The sequence below is a fragment of the Sinocyclocheilus grahami genome, unplaced genomic scaffold, assembly GCF_001515645.1.
Source record: "Sinocyclocheilus grahami isolate Dianchi unplaced genomic scaffold, SAMN03320097.WGS_v1.1 scaffold394.1, whole genome shotgun sequence".
Classification (NCBI taxonomy): Eukaryota; Metazoa; Chordata; class Actinopteri; order Cypriniformes; family Cyprinidae; genus Sinocyclocheilus; species Sinocyclocheilus grahami.
This window is the reverse complement of record NW_015505573.1, coordinates 1139713-1153422: the sequence shown is the minus strand read 5'-3', so window position 1 is coordinate 1153422 and position 13710 is coordinate 1139713.

Here is a 13710-nt window from a genome sequence, read left to right as displayed (position 1 = left end):
TACTTGCCATTACTTTGTAATTATTTGTGAATTTTACTAGCTATTTCTTTGTGAAAATTGTTTCTACACCATTTTTTTTCAGCATGTTAACTAATGGTAACAAATAAATCCTTGTTGCAAAGTGTTACCAAATAATTTTTCTCCCCCCAAAAAAATGAATGCCTGCGAACTGCACAATTGTCATGCTAGTATTTGTCATCAGAACAGCTGGCACACAATGTTCTCATGTAGCTTTATGCTGTGGCGTATGCCTGCTGTGTGCCACGTGCTAATTTCTCCTACGTTGGCACTACCTGACCAGATGGAGAACAGTATTGCCATGCTCACCATTAGAGTATAGCCTCGGGGGGTGAATGTCAAATAAAATCAAAGCATATGGATTCCTTCTCTGTCGACTTTGATTCTGATAAACAGAAGATCTGCTGTTGTCAGAGGTTTACTTCAGAGTCTCCCGATGAGTGTTCAGGAATGTAACGATTGGTTTTGTGTGTGCCTTTGCTATGTGGATGGAAAATCCATGCTCTGTACACTCAAAAAAAAAAATTGCTGCTTGTTCAATATACTTAATAAGCTAATGGAACACAGTTCTCAAACATTTTATCACTTTAATTTCATTGTGTGCAATTTACCTAAATTTTTTAAATAGAACTTTACTCAATCCGTTAATGCTGGGATGGTGAGAAGATTTCTAGTTCCCAGCATGCTATGCATGAGACTGGATGGGCAGGATAAATGTTGAAATTAAGTGTTTTAATGTGTTTTTAAGCGAGATGAAAAAGGGCAAAACTTATCTTGAGTTTTGGCAGTTACCATAGTGCTGAAAAGTGGCACTTGTGCTTAGGTTGAGAATGCTGGCTTGTGACTGCTGTATACATATTTTTTCTCAATGAGCACTTGGACTCTACACGACCACTTTCACCTTTCCACTGCTATACATTTGGTGCAGCGCAGTGTATGGAAAATGAGATCTTGAGTAAGTGTCCCACAACAGGCAAAGCAGGTATTTAAAACCTCTGGAATTCATTACTAAGAAGTTATGTTTACTTTAATTTAATATATAAAAAATAATTAATGAGGGTTCACTTCGCTTCACTTGGGTGTTTATTATTTTTCAATAATCCAATGGAACAGAATAAATTATTTAGCTTAAACCATGGTTATGACACCTTAAGACATTGTTCAGATTTATTTCAAGTTTTTTCAGGTTTTCTCATACCAAGCCTCCGTTTCTAATTCCAAAACATTGTTTTAGAGCTAATAACTTGGTCACTAGTAACTTGTGGGGTTTTCAGTTCTTTTGCTGTTGTATGTTGTAAGGACCTTTGAAAGAATTTGGCAAAGTGATATAAAACTGTAATGTGATTGACAGATCTGAAACTGCTTAAAAGCTGTGCATTTACTGCACACCTTAGAACCATCCAAGCAATCAACATCCCTTTGAAAGTTAATAGGAATATGAAGAAAGAGTTTGCTACTACTAAAATTTGCAATGGGAGAATGCTATACCTCAAGCTCACATAACACTGTGATTTTAGTGGAAATACGTTGATGGGAATAGTCAGTAACTGCAGATATTACCTTTTTGCTATCCCCGTGTGTTACATACAGTACAAAAAAAGTTTAGCATGCTTGTTTGTGTGATGCTATGCTTATTGATTCTCGCGATGCTAGCTAGTTTTTTTTTTTGAGCTGCTTTGACACTTCATACTCAATTTAGCTTTAATACAAAGTTGATAAAATTCCATGTGAAGAAATCTAATTTCCAATATGTGGTACCACTGTCTACATTTAAATTAAGTTAAAAAAGATATTTTGGAGTGAATAGCAATAGTGGTTTGAAGCTTCTGAGCTGCTGACTTGACAAAAAGATAAAGTAGAGGCTTATGTTCAAAATGAATGAAAAGATACTCAAGAACACTGTGTGTAATTACACATCTTTCACAGGTTGACAAAAACTCAAGTTATTAGGTAAGGCCTTCTGTTTTGCCTATATCTTGTTTTCCATATGTCTATATTCTGTGCATTTAGTATGGAAATGCACAAACATTGGCTGTGATTTGACAATAGTTTTCTGATTCACCGTCTAATTCTTTACCTATACTGCTAGTTGAAATTCACTCCTTGAGCTGTTTCTTCTCATGTTCCCAAGGGAAAACATCCACTGTGTGTGAGAGAGAGAGAGAGAGTAAATGTTTAAACCTACTCAGACAACAGGAAAACAGTGATTTCCAGCAGTAAAGATGAAAGGGAATCTCAAGACAGAGCAATTTAAAGTCAATCAGTACTAACCCAATATAAACCCGGATAATCACTTTAACTTCATCCTAACAGCAGCTTTTATTGGCCATCTTCAAAGCTCAAAAACTGGAGCAGGTAATGCTGGAATGATGACTGATGATAGCATTACCTCTTCTTATTCACCCTTCTTTAAACAGTCTCTGATTAAGTTTCATCTTGAGCTCTTAATGACCATCTTGATGTCTGTGATCAAACTTAGATCAAACTTTATTTGTATGTCATTTTAGTTGCAAAACACAGTCTTCACTAATCAAAGGGGAATTTATAAAGGTTTACGCACAGCAAAAGGTGTGAGAGATAAGAGAAAAATACACATTGTGTGCTTTTCGTTTAATACATTTTGGTGTGTATCTGTATAGTCATTAATGAGCTGTGTAGCAGATGCTGCTGTTGGCTCTGAAGAACAGGTGTTGCAGAGCTACATATGCAGCGTGCCTGTGTAAAATATTTAACCTCATAACAGGCAGCACACACGGTGGCATGTGTAAGGTGCTAAAAGCAGTTAGCATCGGTGTGCGACTTGTGGCAGGACTGGTGTGTCTGACTGCACACCTGCACACCCTTCATTCTCTCTTCTCTCCTTTCGTCAGTCTCTAACACTGCATTATTTACAGGTGCTTACTAGGACACAAGGAAGTCTTATGTGATTTTTTTCCACAAGTTCTAGCTGCTAGCTTTTTATTTGAATATATTTCATATAGCCAAAATTGTGGGATCATTAAGCTTTTTCTTTCTTTCTTTTTTTGGAAAGAAATTAATACCTTTATTCAGGAAGGATGCATTAAATTGACAAAAAGAACATTTATTCATCAAAGGACCCTGAAAAATGTATTGTGATTTCCACAAATGTGACTCTGGTCCACAAAAGCAGTAATTCGGTAATGAGCTTAAACACTGGGGTATATTCTTTTATATCTATATACCTTTTTTTATCTATATATATTCTTTTATGCCAAAAATCATTAGGATATTAAGTAAAGATCATGTTCCATGAATATATTTTGTACATTTCCTGCCGTAAATATCAAAACTTAATTTTTGATTAGTAATATGCATTGCTAAGAACTTCATTTGGACAACTTTAAAGGAGATTTTCAGTATTTTGATTTTTTTGCACCCTCAGATTTCAGATTTTCAAATAGTTGTATCTCTGCCAAATATTGTCATATCCTAACAAACCATACATCAATGGAAAGCTTATTTATTCAGCTTTCAGATGATGTATACATCTCAGTTTCGAGAAATTTACCCTTATGACTGGTTTTGGGGTCCAAAGTCACAAATATATAATATAAACAGTATTAATAAAAAATATTTTCAACATTGATAAAAAAAAAATTTTTAATGTTTCTTGAGCACCAAATCGGCATATTATTTATTATTAAGTATGATTTCTGAAGGATCATGTGACACTGAAGACTGGAGCAATGGCTGCTGAAATATCAGCTTTGCCTTCACAGAAATATGTTACATTTTAAAATATATTAAAATAGAAAACAGTTATTTTTACATAAGTTCCAACTGCTAGTTTTTTATTTGTATAAATTTCATACTACCAAATTTTGGGATCAGTAAGATGTTTGTTTTTTAAACATTAATATGTTTATTCAGCCTGCATTCATTAAATTGACAAAAGGTAACTGTAAAGACATCTAATGTTACAAAACAACTTTCTATTCATCCAAGAACCCTGAAAATGCCTGGTTTCCACAAAAATATTAAGAAGCATTGATAATAATAAGAAATTATTCTTAAGCACAGATTATGCATATATTATAATGATTTTTGAAAGATCATGTGACACTAAATACTGAAGTAATTGTTGAGAAAATTCAGCTTGGCATCACAGGAAAACATTTGAATATATATTTAAATTAAAAAAGTTTCACTGCAAATAAAAGCAGCCTTGGGTGAGCATAAGAGACTTCTTTCAAAACATTTAAAAAACATACAGACTCCAAACTTTTGAATAGTAGTCTATGTATATTTCTATTACAATTAATTTAAAGGGGTGGTTCAGTGGGTTATTTCTAAGCTTGATTGTGTTTATTGGGTGCAGTCTAACGTGTTAATGCTTCGTTTTTTTTTAAAAACACATTCTTTTTCACATAAATTACCTTTATTTCACACTGCTCTGTCCCTTCTCTGAGAAACACGCTGATCATTTCCTTCTTTTATGAAGCCCCTCGCTCAGAAATAGAATAGATTTTTACATGCACCCCTGGTTTTCTCTGCCTCTTCTCTAAAGCAGCGCAGCAAGCATCCACTTTGCTGCTTTTTCCCGAGGGCGGGGTTTATCTGGGTTTGTGACGTCACGAACCCGGGAAGTAACTTGTTGTAGTCCCTACCAGCCGTTTTTGTAGGCATTAAACTGCCAGAATTTTAAAAGACGATATCTCCGTTTTCATTGAACTTTCAGCTTCATACCTTTGCAGATATTGTTTATGTTCAAACAGCAACATTACACACTAACTAACGTTAAAAAAGTGAAATCGCAATGAACCACCCCTTTAATTGTAAAAACACCCAAAGGCTCCAATGTGGCAGAGATCTCTCATTGTAAAACATCAAGGTCCCTGTCTACAGTTACTTCACAATTCCTCCTTATGATACGAATTAGTGTGAATCCTCTATATATGAACCCTATGACCAGAATGAGTCCTCTATATGTGTGAATTTACATTTATTAATTTAGCAGATGAATGCAGTGCAGTATCTAGCATGCAGAAGTGAAGGACCACACAGGGCCTGCAGAGGAAGACTGAATGCGAGAACAGGAGCCTCATCGCCATGCAGATGACACGAGTCTGTCCCCTCGACTCAGAGGTAAAACTCATAAAGAGTGCTTGTACACACACAATAGCATCTTCTTCCTGTGCTGGCAGTTCTATTGTGCTATATGGTAAGAGGCCACGCAGAGTGCAATTATTCGTTTGTGATACATCCTTTTTTCCTGTCATTCCCGTTGTGGCGCAGAATGCTGGTTTTGTTCTGACACTCGGCGTTCAGGCTATCAGCTGTCAGCTCCGATACCGTCTACTGCTCTCAGTGTTCCCAGCCGCTCCAGTCGGAATTCCTAATTAGATTTGCCATTTTCACGCGTCTGATTTCCATACATAACAACACAACGAGACCAGTGTCTCTACACACACACCTCTAACTGTAACAATTCATAACAATGCTCATTAACATGTATGGTGTGGCAGCATTGATTATGACATTACCATCTAAATGGATGACCTGCCCACGCAATTTCATTACCAGCTTGTAGATATGGATTAATAAACTTCTTATTCTGGTCCAGGGCTGGTTATTAATTACACAAATTAGTGAGGGCAGGGTAATCAACTTAGGGTCTGTTTGCCTTATAATAATTGATCTAATTTTTAGCGAACATTGCTGTTGGGCAAGGCTGAGAGATCACCTCGTTAGCAAAAGTTTAATTCTGATCATAGTTCATGAGTCGTTTGCCTTAAGGTCAGATCTGAATGTCAGAAGCGTTTGAAATTGATTGCTGTTAAATTGAATCAATGTCATGTTCAGGAAAAACAATAACGGTTAATGGATTACACTGAAACGCCATCTGCAGAGGGATGAAGAGATAGAGCATGAGAGAAATAGATAAGAAAGAAAAGAAAGAAAAAGGGAGGGAGGAGAGAAAGAAGTATAGGCAGGAAGGAAGGGAAAGGAAGTTCAGACAGGAAGAAAGAAGCATAGACAGGAAGGGAAAGAAAAAGTAAACAAGGAAAGAAGGAAGAACAGAAGAAAGAAAGAAAGAAAGAAAGAAAGAAGTAACAGGGAGGAAGGAAAAAATAAATATGGACAAGAGGGCAGGATAAGAAAGAAAAAGGGAGGGAGGAGAGAAAGAAGTATAGGCAGGAAGGAAGGGAAAGGAAGTTCAGACAGGAAGAAAGAAGCATAGACAGGAAGGGAAAGAAAAAGTAAACAAGGAAAGAAGGAAGAACGGAAGAAAGAAAGAAAGAAAGAAGTAACAGGGAGGAAGGAAAAAATAAATATGGACAAGAGGGCAGGATAAGAAAGAAGTATGGATGAAAGAAAGGAAGAAGAAAGAAAGGAAGGAAGAAAGAAAGAACATGGAAGGAAGGAAGAAAGAAAACATGCAAAGAAAGAAGGAAAAAAACATGGAAGGAAGGAAGAAAGAAAGAAAGAAAGAAAGGAGTAATAGGAAGGAAGGAAAAGAAAGAAGTATGGACAAGAAGGCAGGAAATGAAAGAAGTATATACGAAAGAAAGAGAAAGAAAGACAACATGGAAGGAAGGAAAAGAAAGAAGTATGGATCAAAGAAAGAAAAGTATGAGAAAAAAAGAAAAAGAAAACAAGGGAAGGAAGGAAGGAAAAGAAAGAAAAAGAAGTATGAACAGGAAGGAAAGAAAATAAAAGTATGAGAAAGAAGTATGGACGGGAAGGGAGAAAGAAAAGGAAACAGAAGCATGGATAGGAGGAGGAAGAAAATCAGGAGGGAGGGAAGATGGATAAGGCAGAAAAAGAAAAGGTATGGGTTAGAAAGGAAACAAATGAAGGAAAAGAATGAAATTATCGATCAAGAAGGAAGGAAGGAATAAAGAGTGTTTCATATTTTTTATGAGCAGAAAAAAACAGAGAGAACACTCATAGAGGCTTCAACAGAAACAAAAACCAAAGTGTTTAGTCAACTTAAGTTCACAGCACTTCACCCCTTTATTTCACTAAGAGCGGCTGCAGCTAATAACTACTATCAGAGTTTGCAGAATACAAGCGACTGTCATTCTCTCCGTCAATTCACTGTCCCCCCCCCTCTCTCTCTCGCTCTCACTAACTCTTTGTTTCAAGTGACTGGAAGAATGCCAGCTGTTACAAATCCTCCTGATCCTTTACAAAGCTAGCACACACTGATGGGAAAAAAAGAGAGAGGAAGTAGATAGAGAGAAAGATGTACTTGTTCTATGAGGTCTTCACAAACACCTGGCTTCTCTCTCTCCACCTGGAAGAACAGCAGTCATTTTCCGAATTGTGTGAAATTTCACACTCGTTTTTCACAACACATTTTAATATGCACTGTGCTTTTTCTCATTCCTCCATCCATCCCTCCCTCGCTCACGGCTCAGAGTATGAAATACTTTCATTCTCCCTTATTCGCTGTTGCCAAACTCAGCCTCCCTGCCAATCACGGCTGAGTGACAGCACATACAATTTTCCGCCAGCAATTTGCCCCCTTAAGAGGAAAATTGCTTTGGATAGAACCTCTCCCAGCAAGACAACCACAATAAACAGCTACAACTGTAATGGCATTGGTGCTGTCAGCCCTGGGCCGGGACGGGCGTTCTCACACACCGAGGAGAGATGCTTTAAACTGACCCTGCCCTGTAATATCCACACCTGTGCAGAGCCGAGCGCTCCGCCAATCCTCCCTTAAACATAACTCACTGCCATCGTGCCAGAATGACTGCTATGAAAGGCTTTTGTCAGATATGCCACAGGACGGCCTGTGTGCGTGCGTGCGCAGATTGTCATTTATTATATGTTGTGTGGTTTTCTGTCAGTGCACATATTGATTTGCGCGCCGGCGGAGAGGCAGAGGTCACTTTGATCGGCGTGAGATGAGGAGAGGGAATAGCAGAGAGCTGACATTCCATTAGCTGAGAAAAAAGGACTCCAAATAAAGAGGAATATGTTAAGGACAGGCGGCAGCGGCAGGGTGATATGACTGTAATTAAGAGAAGAGAGAGAGAACAGCGGAGTGTCTGCTGCAGGAGGCTATTGTCTGACGGAGACAGCCAAGATCCTGCTCTTATAATACACGCTTGACCTTTTGGCAACCGCACCCCCACCCGTCCACTCATCCGTTCTCCCTGTTTCTTTCACGGGTCTCGCTCACAATCAAACTTTTTGCTCTCCTCACATAATCTTTTACATCAGAGGTCTCGACCCAGATGAAACTCAGTCATTTTGTTTTGTTCAGATAGGAAAATTTGATCATCTGGACTATGTGCTGTCTTTTTCAGTGGTCAGATCAGACTAAAATGGCCTATGTTTGAGGGAAAGTATTAGGGTGAATTCTGGACACTTTTCATCTCAGTGACAAGAAATACTCAATTTCACCTTACATTGACCTTTTCCAGTGGCACTGGGGAAAATGTGTGTTAATAAATAATATTCTGTCAGAAACACACGGAGGCCTCACTAACATTACATTTGATATCTGTGTATCAGACAGCGTTTATTAGTTAGGTGTTTTGAAGTCTGCATCTCTTCAGAGTGTCAAAGACATAAGAGCACTACTTTATCATTGTTTGTCTGACTGGGGATCCCACAGGGGCTGAGTGTGTGTGTGTGTGTGAGAGAGAGCGAGAGAGACAAAGAGCAGGCCCTCTGGATGGGTTTGTATTTTATTCGGAGTCTTGGGCTTTATATTTTGGGCTACGCAACAAACTGGATATTAATTTAACAGCTAGCATATTTGTGTTATGAATGTGTGCAGTCCAATGCTCTTAACCCTGCTGGAGAGAGTGAGTGAGAAATTGAATGAGCAGTTGAGCAAGTACACAGAAAAAAAGAAAGGCAGAAAGAAAGCATACTGGCGCTGTGCTCTTATCCCATTCCCTGAATTCTGATATTCTGATATGAATGAAGCATGATGGCAACTTAATCCAGAGATTAAGTAAATAAAGGATTTTCCATTAAGGATTCTGAACAATTTGGAATAAAACAGGAAGAAAAAAAGTGTAGATTCAGGGTTTGTATGCGCTAATAAAGATGAGCTGAGATGTCCTCCTTCTGGTACAGCCTTGAGCCAGACACTCATTTGTCCTCCTTTTAAGATGTTTAAGATCCTGTTTTAGACTTTATCCAATAGTAAATTATTATAATTTTTTTAAATGGCTGTGTAAGTTAATATTAAGTGATATAGAGTTTAGACACAATATTGTAAATATCGACTATTGTCACAGCAGAACATTTGTGTCTCTGATCAACACAGTGGTGTTTAATTCCTGAATGATTCAGTGTTTTCGAATGAATCAGGTGAGTCAGAGATTCAATGACCTATTCATAAACACAATCACTTGCTTTGTTCCGGAATGAATCAGCCATTTTGAACGATTTAGTTGAATGAATGAATCAATGACTCACTTTTTTTTTTACATTTCGTATTTCTATGTTCACTATACATTATATTTAAAACATTTATATTTTAGTATTATGCAATTATAACTGCAGTGTACGTGCATTCATGGCATTTCTGAGCAGTATTAAACAGTCTGTGTGAATACATCTAAATGCACTGATCTATATCAAAGAAACTGGATTGCTCATGACATCATAAAAGTAAAGCCACCACACAGCCATATTAGTATATTCCCCAGTATTCACATAGATTCTTTTGAATTAATAGAATATTGTACGATTTTAATGAGAACACATCACCTAATGAGCATTTTTATATCTGAAGTATCCCTGTACATTCCTACAACCCAAACGTCCTAAGCGGTTATTTGTTTAATGTCGGGAATTTCCCCTACTTATTAAAATGTTATGTTCATATACATTATAGTAGCGAACATCAGATGAACATGACAAACATCAGATGGATGAGATCCTCAACATATACATTACAAATGACAAAGTGCTCATTCTGAAATCTGAATAAAGATTAATGCTTTGTATACACATATACCTTAATTCACCTTGTACAGTTATTCGCTGTATATGTAATTTTGTTATAGTGTTTTTATTTGTACAGTATAGGCTAACTACAAATTTTTCAACAATGATTTCATTAAATGTTGGTTAAATTAATAATTAATTTAATATACATACATAACATTTTATTCCTATGGGAAGTGTAATGCAAGTAAAACGCCATAGAATTTGCGTGGCCTTGAAGAGTCTGAAATTGATGTTGCTCAATCAGGAATTAGAATACATGCATCATAACTTATTCAGAGAAATAAAGTGGACTACATACAGTACGGACATGATGCTTCATTTCCAAGATGATGTGTGGTAGGCTTTGAATTTCAATACAACATAGAGCAATAAAGTAACAGAGGCTTGTATTGTAATATTTATTGTATATTCGAATACATTTCTGACACTAATACCAGATATATGTTCATGTTTAATATTTCCTGCATAATTACATACATAAAGAAATATATCAGTTACCTGTGTTGGCAGCTGACATACCCACCTGAACGATTTCAATATATCGCTTCTCCTGCCCGAAAAGACCACAAACATTGCAGATAACATCAAAAGCAACAATTAATTTACATACACTTAGCCTAAAAACTAATCCTGTGCGGCTGATACACTTCAGATCATGTGATTTTAGGTCAAGATTTTGGCTGTCAGTCAATGATGCCCTCTGTCGGTAGAGAAAAGCAATATGGCCGCTCGAACACTTTCGGAGGCTTCACCCCGTAATGGCAGTTTAGAACGCAATGAGCAATCCAGTCATTAGATAGATCAGTGTCTAAATGCCACTTGAGATGCAGCATCTGTGGCACCTCTGCAGTGCAGAGATTGTTGATACCGATTTCATTTGATTGTAATTGCCCTAGATATTGGTAATAATAATGTCTTTTTATTCTAATTGCATTAATTGAATAGATTTACGAATTTACTTGAAAGCTGAAGCATGTATTTAAAAAAAGATTAGAAAAGCTGCCCTTATAAAGGTAAAAATGTTTATACCGTAGGTTTGGGATTATTTCAGTTTTTATCCTGGCTTCATTAATCCTGTGAATTGTCCTCCTTTTTGGCCACCATACCGCATGTAAACCACACCACTGTGAAACAGAACCCAAGAACATCACCAGCTCCTGGAATATTGGTTAAAAGATCAAAGAGAGCCTTTGTGATGATATTGGACATAACTCAGTTTAATTACATTTATACGAAATTCACACAAATGAATCAATTTCCGTAATGTCACCATCTCTATTCATTATTGTACAAAGGTCAGACACAACAATAGCTGGGTCACACACAAAGACCTTTCTTAAATTGTAAAGCAAGTAAACGCTAAAACAGCAAATGTTACAGTCAAACAAAGAAACAGGGATTGCTGGGGGAAGGGATACATCACGCAAAATTGATTAATATTTGCTTTCAGAATGACACTGGCATGATGTATGGGTGCTTCAGTCATGCAAATGAATATCTTAAAGAGATGAATCACAGCAGCCCCAGTAAAGTTCAACAGGCAGATTTGCATATTTATATTAGCTGTAACAGATAGTAAGTGCATCAGGGAGGAGGACATATAATGCATTTGTCAAAGTGCGCCTCTAACATGGAGCTTATTAACTTATAAAATTCTGATATCTTCAATTATTCACACAAAGCATGCCTCACTAGATGTATTGTAGGACATTTTGACAAAAGGAACAGGCATCAGAGAGAACATAATGACCCAAATGGAGCCTGTACTTAATATAAAAGCACAGATACCAAAAGCAATATACCACTGATCCAAAACAATACAGCTATACCGTAACTTTTCCATTGTGATGTAATCAAACAGCCCTAGACAGAGGTTTTGTGTCAGGGTTATGGTTAATGCTATACATTCCCTGCATTAAAATCAAACTAAATAATTTATTGCCTTCTCTTTTAACATATATTAATCTGAATAAACCATTCAAACTGAAATTTCTTAAAAACAAGGGTGTATTGATCAAAAATACAACAAAAACAGGAATACTGTGAAATATTATTACAGGTTAATTGTTATAAGAACTTTCAATTGAATAATTATTACAGTGTGATACATTTTTTGTGAAGGCAGAGCTGAATTTTCACCAGCAATTACTCTGATTCTTCAGAAATCATTCTAATATAATGATTTCGTCCTCAAGAAACATGATTATGAGGTCATAAAGTGCTCATAAGTATGATTCTGATTATTTATTTGTGGAAACTGATACCCCCCCCAGGATTCTTGAATGAATCGACTGATCAAAGGAACAGCATTTATTTGAAATATACATCTTTTGTAACACTATAAATGTCTTTACTGTCACTTTTGATCAATTAAATGCATCCTTGCTGATATAAAAGTATTCATTTCTTTCAATATATAAATAAAATAAAATAACATGAATAAAAACAAAAAGAACAGTAGTGTATATAATGTCTAACATAATCAGAAATGCTCTCTTTGAACTTTTTACCCAAAATTTCCATATATATTACAGAGACTGTTTTCAGTCTAAGTATTGTGTGTATTGTATAGATTTAACGTGCTCTCTAGCAAAATGTGATATGCAAGAGTTAATCTACTCATCTTCATCCTTCCACACTAATGGCCAACTGCCTCCCTATTCATGATTACAACTGATAATATCATGTGACGCCACATCTAATTTATGGACGGAATAACATATGCAATATGTGAGAGGTTGTATGCTGCCTTGAAGAAAGGTGATACACAAAATGAGAGACAGAATATTCAATTAGTAATCTGCTGAGCCATATGTTAAGCACTCAAGCCGTTCCTTATTCTAAAGAATATTTTGAAAAACAACCCCATTTTAAGCCATATCAATGAACGCCATTAGTTTAATGCAGTCCAGAGGAGTGAACTGAAACTTTATCTGTGTGCCGTTTGAATGGTTGGGTTTAGTGTTGGCAGACACTCAATCTCTTGGGTTTGCTCATTGTTTTCATCAGGTGCACTGTTCCTATTCATAGTGTTAAACAGGCCATTATACAACTGCAATTACAACACACTCCACCGCTCTGCAGGTGCTAGGAACCCTGGCAAAAAGGGGAGTTTTAGCTTTGCTCACACTCGAGGAGAATGGCATCCCAGACTTTGTGATTGCCAGTTTTGTAGTGTTGGTTCACTGCATTAGTGTTGCCAGATTAGGATAGTTTTACACCACTGGTTGCTTTACACTTTGCCATGACGGTAATGTAACCCCTGAGGAAAAGGATTTAGCTTTGTAAATGTTGTGTGAGTCTCGCCTGTTAGTTTGACTTCACTTGCAGGATTTTGGCTCTGAATGTTTATTAAATTTGGCTGCCCTAAAATACTGCCAAAATTTCATGCTGTTTTTAGATACTGTACACTACTATCTATAATGGTGCATTTATTTGATAAAAAAAATAGTAAAAACAGTAATATTGTGAAATATTATTACAATTTAAAACAACTGTTTTCTGTTTGTTTAAAATTTAATTTATTCCTATAATGACAAAGCTGAATTTTCAGCAGCCATTACTCCAGTCTTCAGTGTCACATGATCTTTCAGAAATCATTCTAATGCTGATTTGCTGCTCAAGAAATCTCTCTCTTTATTATCAGTGTTGAAAACAGTTGTACTGTGCAATATTTTTGTGGAAACAATTATATATACAGTATATATATATATATATATATATATATATATATATATATATATATAT